Here is a 15,904-nt window from a genome sequence, read left to right on the forward strand (position 1 = left end):
GGTATTCCACCAAAGTGAATGCATGTCTGAGATACCCATTGTTTAATTCGTTTTTTTTTTATTTAGAAAAAGCCTGTTTGAAATTAATAAAATGCCATGGTAACTGTTCCAGCCTGTGTTTAATGGCCCAACAAAGCAATCTGGGGTCTGGGGAAGCTGCAAGCCATGAGGCTGTCAGTTTAATGGCTTATTGTCGCCGAAGGCCTCAATTGCATTATAGGACCTTAATAAACATATACGTGTGTATGTATAAATGTATACATATACATTTATGCACATGTGCAATGTATAGACGCATAGATGCATGCACAGCTGTGAACACATATATGAACCGATACACACATATGTGTCGGGGGCATTCCACCAAAGTGAATGCATGTCAGAGACCTCGAGGGCTGGGGCATTCCACCAACTACCCATGTGGGAACTGACTAGTTTTAGCCAGCCTGCCACCACCAGACACAAGTTTGACCTCCAAGGGTGAGAGCCTGTGCTCTCAGGTGGTCAATCACAAAGCCTGCTCAGGGAGAGGTGTTTACACACCCTACCTCCAGGATGACCTGTAAATCTGCATTCCGCATCAGAGGGCTTCAACGAGGCCCACCGCCCTGGGTATGCAGATTAGGCTTCACTCAAAGGAGAGTTGCTGATCTCCTACCCCAGGGCCCATTTGTCAGCTGGACAGATAGGAAATGTAGTATTCAGGGAGGCGTGTCCACTCCTCAAGTCAGTCCCACCCCTAAGGTGAGCTGCCTGATGTGGACACAACTTTTAGAAATCTGCCATCTTGGTATTGACAGATTTAGGAACTCTGGGACAGGGGTATGCCCATTTCCCACAGGAAGTGGTCATATAGGGGGTGTAGTGACCCCAGGGGTAAGTAGTACATTGGCTACTGCCCTACATTCCCCTAAACGCCCCTAAATGCAGTATTTAGGGGAGCCCCTAGCACCAGGACATCAGATTCCTGCTACCCAAGAAAGACTGAAGAGCAGCGAAAGCAAAGGAAGAAGCGCCTGACTTGGACCCAGCCCTGCCGGCCTGTCTGCTGCTCCTGCCAAATTGCACCAAATTTATCTCCTCCTGTAGCTGTTGTGCCTCCAAATCTTGGGATGACTGCCTGCCCTTCAACAAAGACCCAGGAACTCCAGTGGAGAAGAGGAGCTGCTTCCCCGCATTTTTGCCTACACCCCAAGACAAAACTGCGAGGAATCCAGTCTGCTGAAAACCCAAAAAATTAAAGCACTACTGCACCCCTACCGCACAGCCCGGGTTGAAGTGGACCAATGATGCTGTTGTGTAGGCATTTTAGTTATAGCTTCATACACGTTATTTTAGCGAACTAGGCCTACCGCTATGCACTTTAACCTAGACATATTTTATTTAACTTTGTTTCATTATTTTAACAAAAGCCACAATAGTGGTCTTGTTTTATTTCTCTCTATCTAGCTGTTCTTTGCCTAGGCCAGCACTGCGTTCTTAAACAAGACATTTCTCTCACTCTGTGCTTTTCTCACGGCTGCAGTAAGATAGGTTGTCCGCAAACGTGGTAATGCTTTGTCTGTCGTGTTCATAGAAACATGCACACTCTAACGTGGGGATCTTTTCTTGGAACATCAGCTGTTTTATTATAAAAACACTACTTTGACCCATGCACGTTAGAGGGAGATTCCAGCCAGATGACCACAACTGTACGCTGATTGCTGAATGCTTCGCTGCAGCTGCTTATGTAGACTACAGGCCTCTTGCTCAGGTATGAGGGATGATGTCTTCCCCGGGGAACCTGAAGGGTAGAACTAGGGCTTAACATGCTGTGCTCTAACATAGCCTAGGTAGGAATTATTTTAATGATTCTAGTGACAATATGGTAGAGTTATTTTTATGCTTTACTCTCCTTATCACAATTTTAATCTTGTAATGCTGTATCGTCCTGGGTATTGCAGTCAGTGCTTTGCTATCTAAAATGCAGTCGCTTTATTAAAGCATTGTTGAAACATATACTGCCTCTATTTGTCATTGTGTATGTGAGGCTAATGTAACTGAGAGAAACGGATGAGATCTGAGTGACTATGATTTCCCTGAGGAGTCAATTGTGTCCTGCGCTCGGCTGCCCAATCATCTCTGCCCTGGGGTGGAGATGAGGCGCTGCTAGTTAGCCGGAACAAGACCCGGATTAGGTCAACAGGTGTCACCTGTAGTGGGTTCAGGCTCAGTCCCCCACAGTGCAAGTGATTCTGCTGCCCAAATCCAGTAGTCTCATTAGAATAATGAGAGCCTACGTGACAGTGCTAGCGTGGGTCCCCAGCCCTCCAGAGAGGAAGCTCACCTTGGATTTGCCCACTGTGGACCCTCCGTCATCGCTTGCAGCCTCTGCAAGCAGGCCCTCTCAACTGCAAGGGTTCCCGTGGAGAAAACCCAACACCTCAAAACACCCCTGAACCTGCAGAGAAGAGGACCTGAGGTGTCCCCGCGTCCCCTGACATCTCAAGCTTGGAACCCACTTGTTGGATCCTTTGTCCTCAACTGCAGCATCTTTTTGATTAGCCCAATCTCTGTTGAGTAACATTGGGCACCCCATCCGATGCCGTACTACACCTCTGTGCCGTGCAGCCCCAGTGCCACCTGGTGTGACCGGTTGTGTTTTCCTGACTCCTGCCCAGTACGCACCTAAAGTCCAGGAGATTGCCCCGTAAGTCGCTGTACTATATCTGTATTCAGTACTTGTTTTTCTCATCATAGGACAACATTTCCGCTTCTGACAAATGCACAGTGTCAGCTTTTCAAAACCTGAAAGTATTCTTCCTGAAAAACATACTTACCTGATGGTATTGCTTCTGGTGCCAAAACAAATATAAAGTTACTTGTTATTTTTGTAAATTGTTGTGGAGTTCCTTAAGTTCTGTGTCTCATTTGTTGACTATGTGCGTATTTACAGATGTCTCACGCTCCTTTCTAATAAACCTAAAGCTGCTTGGCCACACTACCCCCCGAAAGAGCACCTTGTGATTGCTAGAGCAAGCCCCTGTCCACTAGTAAGGGGAACCCCGGACACTTTGCACAATATGTATTGTTTTGATATATCATATAAGGAGCCGGCTTTCTATACTGAGGACATTCCATCAAAAGTGCATGCATATCAGAGACCTCGAGGGATGAGGATATTCCATCAAAAGTCAATGCACGTCAGAGACCTTGAGTGCATAAAGTAGTCCAGCAAAGTGCACGCACAACAGAGTGCTCGAGAGATGAGTATATGCCATCAAAAGTGCATGCACGACAGAGTGCTCAAGGGATGAGTATTCTCCCTCAGAACTGCATGTACGTCAGAGACCTCAAGGGCTCAAGGTATTCTATCACAAGTGGACGCACAGCAGAGACCTTCAGGTGTTCTCCCTGGTCACCCCTCTTGCACCGATGTGGTATTTACCCTTGACTGGAATCACAGTGATCTATGTAAGGAGGCTGCTGTCTGTGGTTGCAAGAATGACCATTTCATGCACCCCATGGCCGGGTGCTGCCCGGAGGTTAGATAATGGGGATGTGGCCACTGGAAGCTCACTCCCATACTGAATAGCAAGTGGTGTGTATCACATTCCGTTTGCGTGCTACACGCTTAGTCCTGTGCTGGTAGCGGGACCTTACTATGGCAATGAGGTGGTAGTGAGAGGACCCACCATTGCAAGCACCACCAGCCCCTCTTAAGTCCCTCCCGCACACACCCGCTCTGCCAGTACCTCCCGTGGCTCTTACCTCTAGTGGTCTGGTGGTCAGGTACCACAACTCAGCGATGGCCCAGGATGCAATCAGCTAGACATTCTCAGAGCTTAAAGGTGTACTGAATATCAGTGATGACAATATGATATACCTAATTACAAGAAGCCCAGTGAGAAGACAACCAGCTTGCCCATGGGCAGGAGGAGAGAAAATTTATTTTTTAGAGGGAAGTGTAGGAAAGTACCATCTTGCCTGGCATGTTACCCCCATTTTTCACTGTATATATGTTGTTTTAGTTGTATGTGTCACTGGGACCCTGCCAGCCAGGCATAGTAGGCACAATCCCATGATCCCAGTGGTCTGTAGCACAGACCCTGGTACTGCCAAACTGCCTTTCCTGGGGTTTCACTGCAGCTGCTGCTGCTGTCAACCCCTCAGACAGGTTTCTGCCCTCCTGGGGTCCAGCCAGGCTTGGCCCAGGATGGCAGAACAAAGGACTTCCTCTGAGAGAGGGTGTTACACAGGGGAGGAGTAGCCTCCCCCAGCCTCTGGAAATGCTTTCATGGGCACACATGGTGCCCATTTCTGCATAAGCCAGTCTACACCGGTTCAGGGACTCCTTAGCCCTGCTCTGGCGCGAAACTGGACAAAGGAAAGGGGAGTGAACACTCCCCTGACCTGTACCTCCCCTGGGAGGTGCCCCGAGCTCCTCCAGTGTGCTCCAGACCTCTGCCATCTTGGAAACAGAGGTGCTGCTGGCACACTGGACTGCTCTGAGTGGCCAGTGCCAGCAGGTGACATCAGATAGGCTCCTTCAGGTGTTGCTAGCCTATCCTCTCTCCTAGGTAGCCAAACCCTCTTTTCTGGCTATTTAGGGTCTCTGGGGGTGATTCCGACCCCGGCGGTCAAGGACCGCCGGGGCCGGGGTTGGCGGGAGCACCGCCAACAGGCTGGCGGTGCCCCGCAGGGCATTCTGACCGCGGCGGTTTGGCCGCGGTCAGAACAGGAAAACCGGCGGTGTCCCGCCGGTTTTCCGATGCCCTGAGGAATCCCCTATGGCGGCGCAGCTTGCTGCGCCGCCATTGGGGATTCCGACCCCCTCACCGCCATCCTGTTCCTGGCGGTTCCGACCGCCAGGAACAGGATGGCGGTGAGGGGTGACATGGGCCCCTGGGGGCCCCTGCAGTGCCCATGACAATGGCATGGGCACTGCAGGGGCCCCCGTAAGCGGGCCCCACATAGAATTTCAGTGTCTGCATTGCAGACACTGAAATTCGCGACGGGTGCAACTGCACCCGTCGCACCCTTCCCACTACGCCGGCTCCATTCGGAGCCGGCGTCCTCGTGGGAAGGGGTTTCCCGCTGGGCTGGCGGGCGGCCTTCTGGCGGTCGCCCGCCAGCCCAGCGGGAAACACAGAATGGCCGCCGCGATCTTTTGACCGCGGTGCGGTAATTCGGCTGAATGACCCCCTCTGTCTCTTGGGATTCCTTGGATAACGAATGCAAGAGCTCATCCGAGTTCCTCTGCATCTCTCTCTTCACCTTCTGCCAAGGAATCGACTGCTGACCGCGCTGGAAGCCTGCAAAACTGCAACATAGTAGCAAAGACGACTACTGCAACTCTGTAACGCTGATCCAGCCGCCTTCTCGACTGCTTTCCTGGTGGTGTATGCTGTGCGGGTAGTCTGCCTCCTCTCTGCACTAGAAGCTCCGAAGAAATCTCCTGTGGGTCGACGGAATCGTCCCCCTGCAACCGCAGGCACCAAAGAACTGCATCACCGGTACCTTGGGTCTCCTCTCTGCACGATGAGCGAGGTCCCTTGAATCCAGCAACTCTGTCCAAGTGACTCCCACAGTCCAGTGACTCTTCAGTCCAAGTTTGGTGGAGGTAAGTCCTTGCCTCCCCACGCCAGACTGCATTGCTGGGAACCACGACTTTTGCAGCTACTCCGGCCTCCGTGCACTTCCGGCGGAAATCCTTTGTGCACAGTCCAGCCTGGGTCCACGGCACTCTAACCTGTATTGCACGACCTCCTAAGTTGTTCTCCGGCGACGTGGGACTCCTTTGTTCGACTTCGGGTGAGCACTGTTTCACACATCCTTGTAGTGCCTGTTTCTGGCACTTCTGTGGGTGCTGCCTGCTGTTGAGAGGGCTCCTTGTCTTGCTCGACGCCCCCTCTGTCCCCTGACGCAATTGGCGACATCCTGGTCCCTCCTGGGCCAAAACAGCATCCAAAAACACTAACCGCACGATTTGCAGCTAGTAAGGCTTTTGGCGGTCTTTCGGCAGGAAAACACTTCTGCACGACTCTCCACGGCGTGAGGGATCGGTCCTCCAAAGGGGAAGTCTCTAGCCTTTGTCGTTCCTGCAGAAACCTAAGCTTCTACTGTCCAGTAGCAGCTTCTTTGCACCCACAGCTGGCATTTCCTGGGCATCTGCCCATCTCCGACTTGCTTGTGACTTTTGGACTTGGTCCCCTTGTTCCACAGGTACCCTCGACTGGAAATCCATCGTTGTTGCATTGCTGGTTTGTGTCTTTCCTGCAGAATTCCCCTATCACGACTTCTATGTCCTTTGGGGAACTTTAGTGCACTTTGCACTCACTTTCCAGGGTCTTGGGGAGGGCTATTTTCTAACCCTTACTATTTTCTAATAGTCCCAGCGACCCTCTACAAGGTCACATAGGTTTGGGGTCAATTCGTGGTTCGCATTCCACTTTTGGAGTATATGGTTTGTGTTGCCCCTATCCCTATGTGTCCCCATTGCATCCTATTGTAACTATACATTGTTTGCACTGTTTTCTAAGACTATACTGCATATTTTTGGTATTGTGTACATATATCTTGTGTATATTTGCTATCCTCATACTGAGGGTACACTCTGAGATACTTTGGCATATTGTCATAAAAATAAAGTACCTTCATTTTTAGTATATCTGTGTATTGTGTTTTCTTATGATATTGTGCATATGACACTAGTGGTACTGTAGGAGCTTCACTCATCTCCTAGTTCAGCCTAAGCTGCTCTGCTAAGCTACCATTATCTATCAGACTATGCTGCTAGACACCCTATACACTAATAAGGGATAACTGGGCCTGGTGCAAGGTGCAAGTACCCCTTGGTACTCACTACAAGCCAGTCCAGCCTCCTACATTGGTTGTGCAGCGGTGGGATAAGTGCTTTGAGACTACTTACCACTCTTGTCATTGTACTTTTCATAAGAGAAAAATATACAAAACAAGTTCAGTGTATGTACACCTAACCAAAAAGTTTTCATTTCTTTTCTCACTTCTTTTCTAAAGTGCTCAAAAGTACTTCTAAACTTTCAAAAAGTTCTTAAAAGTTTTTTTTCTGTCTTTCTAAAAAGTTCTGAAAACTTTTTTCTCATTTTCTATCACTTAAACTCTTTCTAAAAATGTCTGGCACAGGCCAAAATGTTGATCTGTCCAAACTTGCATATGACCACCTTAGCTGGAAAGGAGCAAGGAGTCTCTGTGTAGAAAGAGGTTTGAGTGTAGGGAAGAATCCTTCCTTGGAATTATTGCTTAACATGCTTAGAGAACAAGATAAGGCCAAAAGGGCCACATCTGTTGAAAAAGTAGCTCATGGTTCCCAATCTGATCCAGGGACACCCCTATGAAAAGATTCAGGAAATAAACTTCATAGCCTGCCCATTACTAGACAGTCTAGCATAGTTGGTACTGAGGTTGAGTCACACCATACAGATAGTGTTGTCTCACATCATAGCAAGAGCATTCATTCTCACCACAGTAGAAGTGATGTTTCTGTTAACCAAGCTGTTAGGGTGCCTTCTGTAAGGGACAGGTCTCTTTCTGTCCATTCTCACCATACTTCTGTTTCAAGGCATGTCCCTCCCACCCACCCTGATGACAGATTGTTAGAAAGGGAGCTCAATAGATTGAGAGTGGAACAAACCAGACTGAAGCTCAAGAAGAAACAGCTGGATTTGGATAGACAGACCTTAGAAGTAGAGAAGGAGAGACAGAAATTGGGTTTAGAAACCCATGGTGGCAGCAGCAGTATTCCCCATAGTCATCCTGCAAAAGAGCATGATTCCAGGAATCTGTTCAAGATAGTTCCCCCTTATAAGGAGGGGGATGACATTAACAAGTGGTTTGCTGCACTTGAGAGGGCCTGTGCTGTACAGGATGTCCCTCAAAGGCAGTGGGCTGCTATCCTATGGCTATCATTTAGTGGAAAAGGTAGGGATAGGCTCCTTACTGTGAAAGAAAATGAAGCCAATGATTACAAAGTTCTTAAGAATGCACTCCTGGATGGTTATGGCTTAACCACTGAACAATACAGGATAAAGTTCAGAGAGACCAAAAAGGAGTCTTCACAAGACTGGGTTGATTTAATTGACCATTCAGTGAAGGCCTTTGAGGGGTGGTTACATGGCAGTAAAGTTACTGATTATGACAGCCTGTATAACTTGATCCTGAGAGAGCATATTCTTAATAATAGTGTGTCTGATTTGTTGCACCAGTACTTGGTGGACTCTGATCTGACATCTCCCCAAGAATTGGGAAAGAAGGCAGACAAATGGGTCAGAACAAGGGTGAACAGAAAAGTTCATACAGGGGGTGACAAAGATGGCTACAAGAAGAAGGATGGTTAGTCTTCTGACAAGGGTGGGGACAAATCTAAAAATGAGTCTTCATCAGGCCCACAAAAACACTCTGGTGGGGGTGGTGGGCCCAAATCCTCTTCTAATCAAAACAAAGAAAATAAACCATGGTGCTATTTATGTAAAATAAAAGGCCATTGGACAACAGATCCCAGTTGTCCAAAGAAAAGCACCAAGCCTCCTACCACTACAACCCCTACTGCTACACCTAGTGTCCCTACTAATAGCAGTGGTGGTGGGAGCAAACCTACTAATAGCCAATCCAAGGGAGTAGCTGGGCTCACTTTTGGTAACTTAGTTGGGGTTGGTCTTGTTAGGGAGACCACAGAGGCTGTGTTAGTCTCTGAGGGGGCTATTGATTTAGGCACCTTAGTTGCTTGTCCCCTTAACATGGATAAGTACAAGCAGCTACCCCTAATAAATGGTGTTGAGGTTCAGGCCTACAGGGACACTGGTGCCAGTGTGACTATGGTCATAGAGAAACTGGTCCACCCTGAACAACACCTACTTGGTCACCAGTACCAAGTAACCGATGCTCACAACAACACACTTAGCCACCCCATGGCTGTTGTAAATCTCAACTGGGGGGGGGTTACTGGTCCAAAGAAAGTTGTGGTAGCCTCAGATTTACCTGTAGACTGTCTACTAGGAAATGATTTGGAGACATCAGCTTGGTCAGATGTGGAGTTGGAGGCCCATGCAGCAATGCTGGGCATCCCAGGGCATAATTTTGCTTTAACCAGGGCTCAGGCCAAAAAGCAAAAAGGACAGGGAAGCTTGGATCCTGGAACAATGGACCAAGTGCTCCCTAAAGCTAGGGCTAGTTGAAGTAAAGCACTTCCTACTACCCCTCCCTCTACAGTGGATTCTTGTTCTGAGGAAGAAGAATTTCCACCCTGTGCAGAACCTACACCAGAGGAGCTGGAAGCAGACACTGCTGAGCTTTTGGGTGAAGGGGGGCCTGCCAGGGAGGAGCTGAGTGTGGCACAGCAAACCTGTCCCACACTAGAGGGTCTAAGACAGTAAGCTGTCAAACAGGCTAATGGGGATGTCAGTGACTCTCACAGAGTTTACTGGGAGGACAACCTCTTGTACACTGAAGCAAGGGATCCTAAACCTGGAACTGCCAGGAGGTTAGTGATTCCTCAGGAGTACAGAAAGTTCCTCCTAACTCTAGCCCATGACATTCCCCTAGCTGGACATCTGGGACAAATGAAAACTTGGGACAGGCTTGTTCCCTTGTTTCATTGGCCTAGAATGTCTGAGGACACAAAGGAATTTTGTAAGTCCTGTGAAACCTGTCAAGCCAGTGGCAAGACAGGTGGCACTCCAAAGGCACCCCTTATTCCACTGCCTGTGGTTGGGGTTCCCTTTGAAAGGGTAGGGGTTGACATAGTTGGCCCCCTTGACCCTCCTACTGCTTCAGGCAATAGGTTTATCTTGGTGGTAGTGGACCATGCCACAAGATATCCTGAAGCAATTCCTTTAAGGACCACTACAGCACCTGCAGTGGCAAAGGCCCTCCTGGGAATATTTTCTAGGGTGGGCTTCCCAAAGGAAGTAGTATCAGACAGAGGAAGCAATTTCATGTCTGCTTACTTAAAGGCCATGTGGAAGGAGTGTGGTGTAACTTACAAGTTCACTACACCCTATCCTCCACAAACAAATGGACTGGTGGAGAGATTTAACAAAACTCTCAAAGGCATGATTATGGGTCTCCCTGAAAAACTCCGCAGGAGATGGGATATCCTGTTACCATGCCTCCTTTTTGCCTACAGGGAGGTACCCCAGAAAGGAGTGGGCTTCAGCCCCTTTGAACTCCTCTTTGGACACCCTGTTAGGGGTCCACTAACACTTGTCAAGGAGGGTTGGGAACAACCTTTAAAAGCTCCAAAGCAAGATATTGTGGATTATGTACTTGGCCTCAGATCAAGGATGGCTGAGTATATGAAAAAGGCCAGTAAAAACCTTCAGGCCAGCCAAGAGCTCCAAAAGCAATGGCATGACCAGAAGGCTGTTTTGGTTCAGTACAAACCAGGGCAGAAAGTGTGGGTCTTGGAGCCTGTGGCCCCAAGAACACTCCAAGATAAATGGAGTGGACCACACACAATTGTTGAGAAAAAGGGTGAAGTCACCTACTTAGTTAACTTAGGCACTGCCAGGAGTCCCCTTAGGGTGCTCCATGTCAATCGCCTGAAACCCTACTATGACAGGGCTGATCTCACCCTGCTCATGGCAACTGATGAGGGACAGGAAGAAGACAGTGATCCTCTACCTGATCTCTTTTCTTCCACAGAACAAGATGCTCTAGTGGAAGGTGTAGTTTTGGGTGATTGTCTTACTGCTGAGCAGAAAGACCATTGCATAAATCTCCTGGGTCAGTTTTCTGAACTCTTCTCTACTGTGCCAGGTACCACTTCTTGGTGTGAGAACACTATAGATCAGAGGTCTTCAAACTGGGGGGCGGGCCCCCCTAGGGGGGCCTGAAGTGATCCCAGGGGGGGGGGGCCCAGACTCTGGACAAAATAAATATTATACAGATTACAGGCCTTTGTTTTAAGCAGAAGCATGTTATTGCAGTTAATTAAAAGGTAACAGTACTTAACTGAAATGTTTAAATAGGTTAAGACATATTTAAACATTGCCATGTTTATAAAATAATTGTGAAAAATTCTGAGGGGGGCCCACTGATGTTTATTTTTCAACTGGGGGGGCGCGGCATTAAAAAGTTTGGAGACCTCTGCTATAGATACTGGAGACAGCTTGCCTGTCAAAAGTAAGATCTATAGGCAGCCTGACCATGTCAGGGACTGCATAAAGCAAGAGGTGCAGAAAATGTTAGAACTGGGAGTGGTTGAGCACTCTGAAAGTCCATGGGCTTCTCCTGTGGTACTCGTACCAAAACCTCATTCCAAGGATGGAAAGAAAGAAATGCGGTTTTGTGTTGACTACAGAGGTCTCAACCAGGTAACCAAAACTGATGCTCACCCTATACCCAGGGCAGATGAGCTCATAGATACACTGGCATCTGCCAAGTATCTAAGCACTTTTGATTTGACTGCAGGGTATTGGCAGATCAAATTATCAGAAGATGCTAAACCTAAAACTGCATTTTCAACCATTGGAGGCCATTACCAATTCACAGTAATGCCTTTTGGATTGAAAAATGCACCTGCCACTTTTCAGAGGTTGGTGAACACAGTCCTGCAAGGCTGGAAGCCTTTAGTGCAGCATATCTGGACGATATAGCTGTCTTTAGCTCCAGTTGGGATGATCACCTGGTCCACCTATGGAAAGTTTTAGAGGCCCTGCAAAAGGCAGGCCTCACTATCAAGGCTTCAAAGTGCCAGATAGGGCAGGGGAAGGTGGTTTATCTGGGACACCTTGTTGGTGGGGAACAGATTGCACCACTTCAGGGGAAAATCCAAACTATTATAGATTGGGTTCCCCCTACTACTCAGACTCAGGTGAGAGCCTTCCTAGGCCTCACTGGGTATTACAGTAGGTTCATTAAGAGCTATGGCTCCATTGCAGCCCCTCTTAATGACCTCACATCCAAGAAAATGCCTAAAAAGGTATTATGGACAGCAAACTGTCAGAAAGCTTTTGAGGAGCTGAAGCAGGCCATGTGCTCTGCACCTGTCCTGAAAAGCCCTTGTTACTCTAAAAAATTATATGTCCAAACTGATGCATCTGAATTAGGAGTAGGGGCAGTCCTATCACAACTTAATTCTGAGGGCCAGGATCAACCTGTTGCTTTTATTAGTAGGAGGTTGACCCCTAGAGAAAAGCGTTGGTCTGCCATTGAGAGGGAGGCCTTTGCTGTGGTCTGGGCTCTGAAGAAGTTGAGGCCATACCTATTTAGCACTCACTTCATTGTTCAGACAGACCACAAACCTCTACTTTGGCTAAAACAAATGAAAGGTGAAAATCTTAAATTGTTGAGGTGGTCCATATCCCTACAGGGAATGGACTATACAGTGGAACATAGACCTGGGAGTACCCACTCCAATGCAGATGGACTCTCCAGATATTTCCACTTAGACAATGAAGACTCATCAGGTCATGGCTAGTCTTATTGTCCTTCGTTTGGGAGGGGGTTGTGTAGGAAAGTACCATCTTGCCTGGCATGTTACCCCAATTTTTCACTGTATATATGTTGTTTTAGTTGCATGTGTCACTGGGACCCTGCCAGCCAGGGCCCCAGTGCTCATAAGTGTGCCTGAATGTGTTACCTGTGTAGTGACTAACTGTCTCACTGAGGCTCTGCTAATCAGAACCTCAGTGGTTATGCTCTCTCATTTCTTTCAAATTGTCACTAACAGGCTAGTGACCAATTTTACCAATTTACATTGGCTTACTGGAACACCCTTATAATTCCCTAGTATATGGTACTGAGGTACCCAGGGTATTGGGGTTCCAGGAGATCCCTATGGGCTGCAGCATTTCTTTTGCCACCCATAGGGAGCTCTGACAATTCTTACACAGGCCTGCCACTGCAGCCTGAGTGAAATAACGTCCACGTTATTTCACAGCCATTTACACTGCACTTAAATAACTTATAAGTCACCTATATGTCTAACCTTTACCTGGTAAAGGTTAGGTGCAAAGTTACTTAGTGTGAGGGCACCCTGGCACTAGCCAAGGTGCCCCCACATTGTTCAGGGCCAATTCCAAGGACTTTGTGAGTGCGGGGACACCATTACACGCGTGCACTACATATAGGTCACTACCTATATGTAGCTTCACAATGGTAACTCCGAATATGGCCATGTAACATGTCTATGATCATGGAATTGCCCCCTCTATGCCATCCTGGCATAGGTGGCACAATCCCATGATCCCAGTGGTCTGTAGCCCAGACCCTAGTACTGCCAAACTGCCTTTCCTGGGGTTTCACTGCAGCTGCTTCTGCTGCCAACCCCTCAGACAGGTTTCTGCCCTCCTGGGGTCCAGCCAGGCTTGGCCCAGGATGGCAGAACAAAGGACTTCCTCTGAGAGAGGGTGTTACACCCTCTCCCTTTGGAAAATGGTGTGAAGGCAGGGGAGGAGTAGCCTCCCCCAGCCTCTGGAAATGCTTTCATGGGCACACATGGTGCCCATTTCTGCATAAGCCAGTCTACACCGGTTCAGGGACCCCTTAGCCCTGCTCTGGCGCGAAACTGGACAAAGGAAAGGGGAATGACCACTCCCCTGACCTGTACCTCCCCTGGGAGGTGCCCCGAGCTCCTCCAGTGTGCTCCAGACCTCTGCCATCTTGGAAACAGAGGTGCTGCTGGCACACTGGACTGCTCTGAGTGGCCAGTGCCATCAGGTGACGTCAGAGACTCCTTCTGATAGGCTCCTTCAGGTGTTGCTAGCCTATCCTCTCTCCTAGGTAGCCAAACCCTCTTTTCTGGCTATTTAGGGTCTCTGTCTCTTGGGATTCCTTAGATAACGAATGCAAGAGCTCATCCGAGTTCCTCTGCATCTCTCTCTTCACCTTCTGCCAAGGAATCGACTGCTGACCGCGCTGGAAGCCTGCAAAACTGCAACATAGTAGCAAAGACGACTACTGCAACTCTGTAACGCTGATCCTGCCGCCTTCTCAACTGTTTTCCTGGTGGTGCATGCTGTGGGGGTAGTCTGCCTCCTCTCTGCACTAGAAGCTCCGAAGAAATCTCCCGTGGGTCGACGGAATCGTCCCCCTGCAACCGCAGGCACCAAAGAACTGCATCACCGGTCCCCTGGGTCTCCTCTCAGCACGACGAGCGAGGTCCCTGGAATCCAGCAACTCTGTCCAAGTGACTCCCACAGTCCAGTGACTCTTCAGTCCAAGTTTGGTGGAGGTAAGTCCTTGCCTCCCCACGCCAGACTGCATTGCTGGGAACCGCGACTTTTGCAGCTACTCCGGCCTCCGTGCACTTCCGGCGGAAATCCTTTGTGCACAGTCCAGCCTGGGTCCACGGGACTCTAACGTGCATTGCACGACCTCCTAAGTTGTTCTCCGGCGACGTGGGACTCCTTTGTGCGACTTCAGGTGAGCACCATTTCACGCATCCTCTTAGTGCCTGTTTCTGGCACTTCTGCGGGTGCTGCCTGCTGCTGAGAGGGCTCCTTGTCTTGCTCGATGCCCCCTCTATCCCCTGACGCAATTGGCTACATCCTGGTCCCTCCTGGGCCACAGCAGCATCCAAAAACACTAACCGCATAATTTGCAGCTAGCAAGGCTTGTTGGCGGTCTTTCGGCGGGAAAACACTTCCGCACGACTCTCCACGGCGTGAAGGATCCGTCCTCTAAAGGGGAAGTCTCTAGCCCTTGTCGTTCCTGCAGAAACCTAAGCTTCTACTGTCCAGTACCAGCTTCTTTGCACCCACAGCTGGCATTTCCTGGGCATCTGCCCATCTCCGACTTGCTTGTGACTTTTGGACTTGGTCCCCTTGTTCCACAGGTACCCTCGACTGGAAATCCATTGATGTTGCATTGCTGGTTTGTGTCTTTCCTGCAGAAGTCCCCTATCATGACTTCTATGTCCTTTGGGGAACTTTAGTGCACTTTGCACTCACTTTTCAGGGTCTTGGGGTGGGCTATTTTTCTAACCCTTACTATTTTCTAATAGTCCCAGCGACCCTCTACAAGGTCACATAGGTTTGGGGTCCATTTGTGGTTCGCATTCCACTTTTGGAGTATAGGGTTTGTGTTGCCCCTATCCCTATGTGTCCCCATTGCATCCTATTGTAACTATACATTGTTTGCACTGTTTTCTAAGACTATACTGCATATTTTTGGTATTGTGTACATATATCTTGTGTATATTTGCTATCCTCATACTGAGGGTACACTCTGAGATACTTTGGCATATTGTCATAAAAATAAAGTACCTTTATTTTTAGTATATCTGTGTATTGTGTTTTCTTATGATATTGTGCATATGACACTAGTGGTACTGTAGGAGCTTCACTCGTCTCCTAGTTCAGCCTAAGCTGCTCTGCTAAGCTACCATTATCTATCAGCCTATGCTGCTAGGCACCCTATACACTAATAAGGGATAACTGGGCCTGGTGCAAGGTGCAAGTACCCCTTGGTACTCACTACAAGCCAGTCCAGCCTCCTACAGGAAGGATATGCTCTCCTTATTACATCAATAGCACACACTAATGGGTATCCCCACCCAGAGGATATTTCTAATAGAGTCAGACAGTCAAATGTGTCACCCGCTGCACTGGGAGCAAACATCTTTCTTTTGTTAGAGCCTCACCAACTCTAGTAGTGGCATGCTTCATCATCGGGCCTCATCCTGGTCCTTAAAAGCCAAGATAGGCTCAACCAAATTCCAGGGAGAAATTTAGATATAGATAGTAGCTGGGGTCTTGTTTTAGGGAATAAAAGTATCCTGTACAACCAAGGTATCCCTTTATTGGTGTTTGTTAAGATATGATTAAAAGCCAAATATGGGGGTAAAAACTTTCAGCATGTTTCAGCCCGTAAAAAGATGGCCACCTAGGATCCAAGACTGTCATCAGAATAAAAAAAGTGCCCCGGAGTCTTGTCTCCTGTCTAC

The sequence above is a fragment of the Pleurodeles waltl genome, chromosome 1_1 (genome assembly GCF_031143425.1).
Source record: "Pleurodeles waltl isolate 20211129_DDA chromosome 1_1, aPleWal1.hap1.20221129, whole genome shotgun sequence".
Classification (NCBI taxonomy): domain Eukaryota; kingdom Metazoa; phylum Chordata; class Amphibia; order Caudata; family Salamandridae; genus Pleurodeles; species Pleurodeles waltl.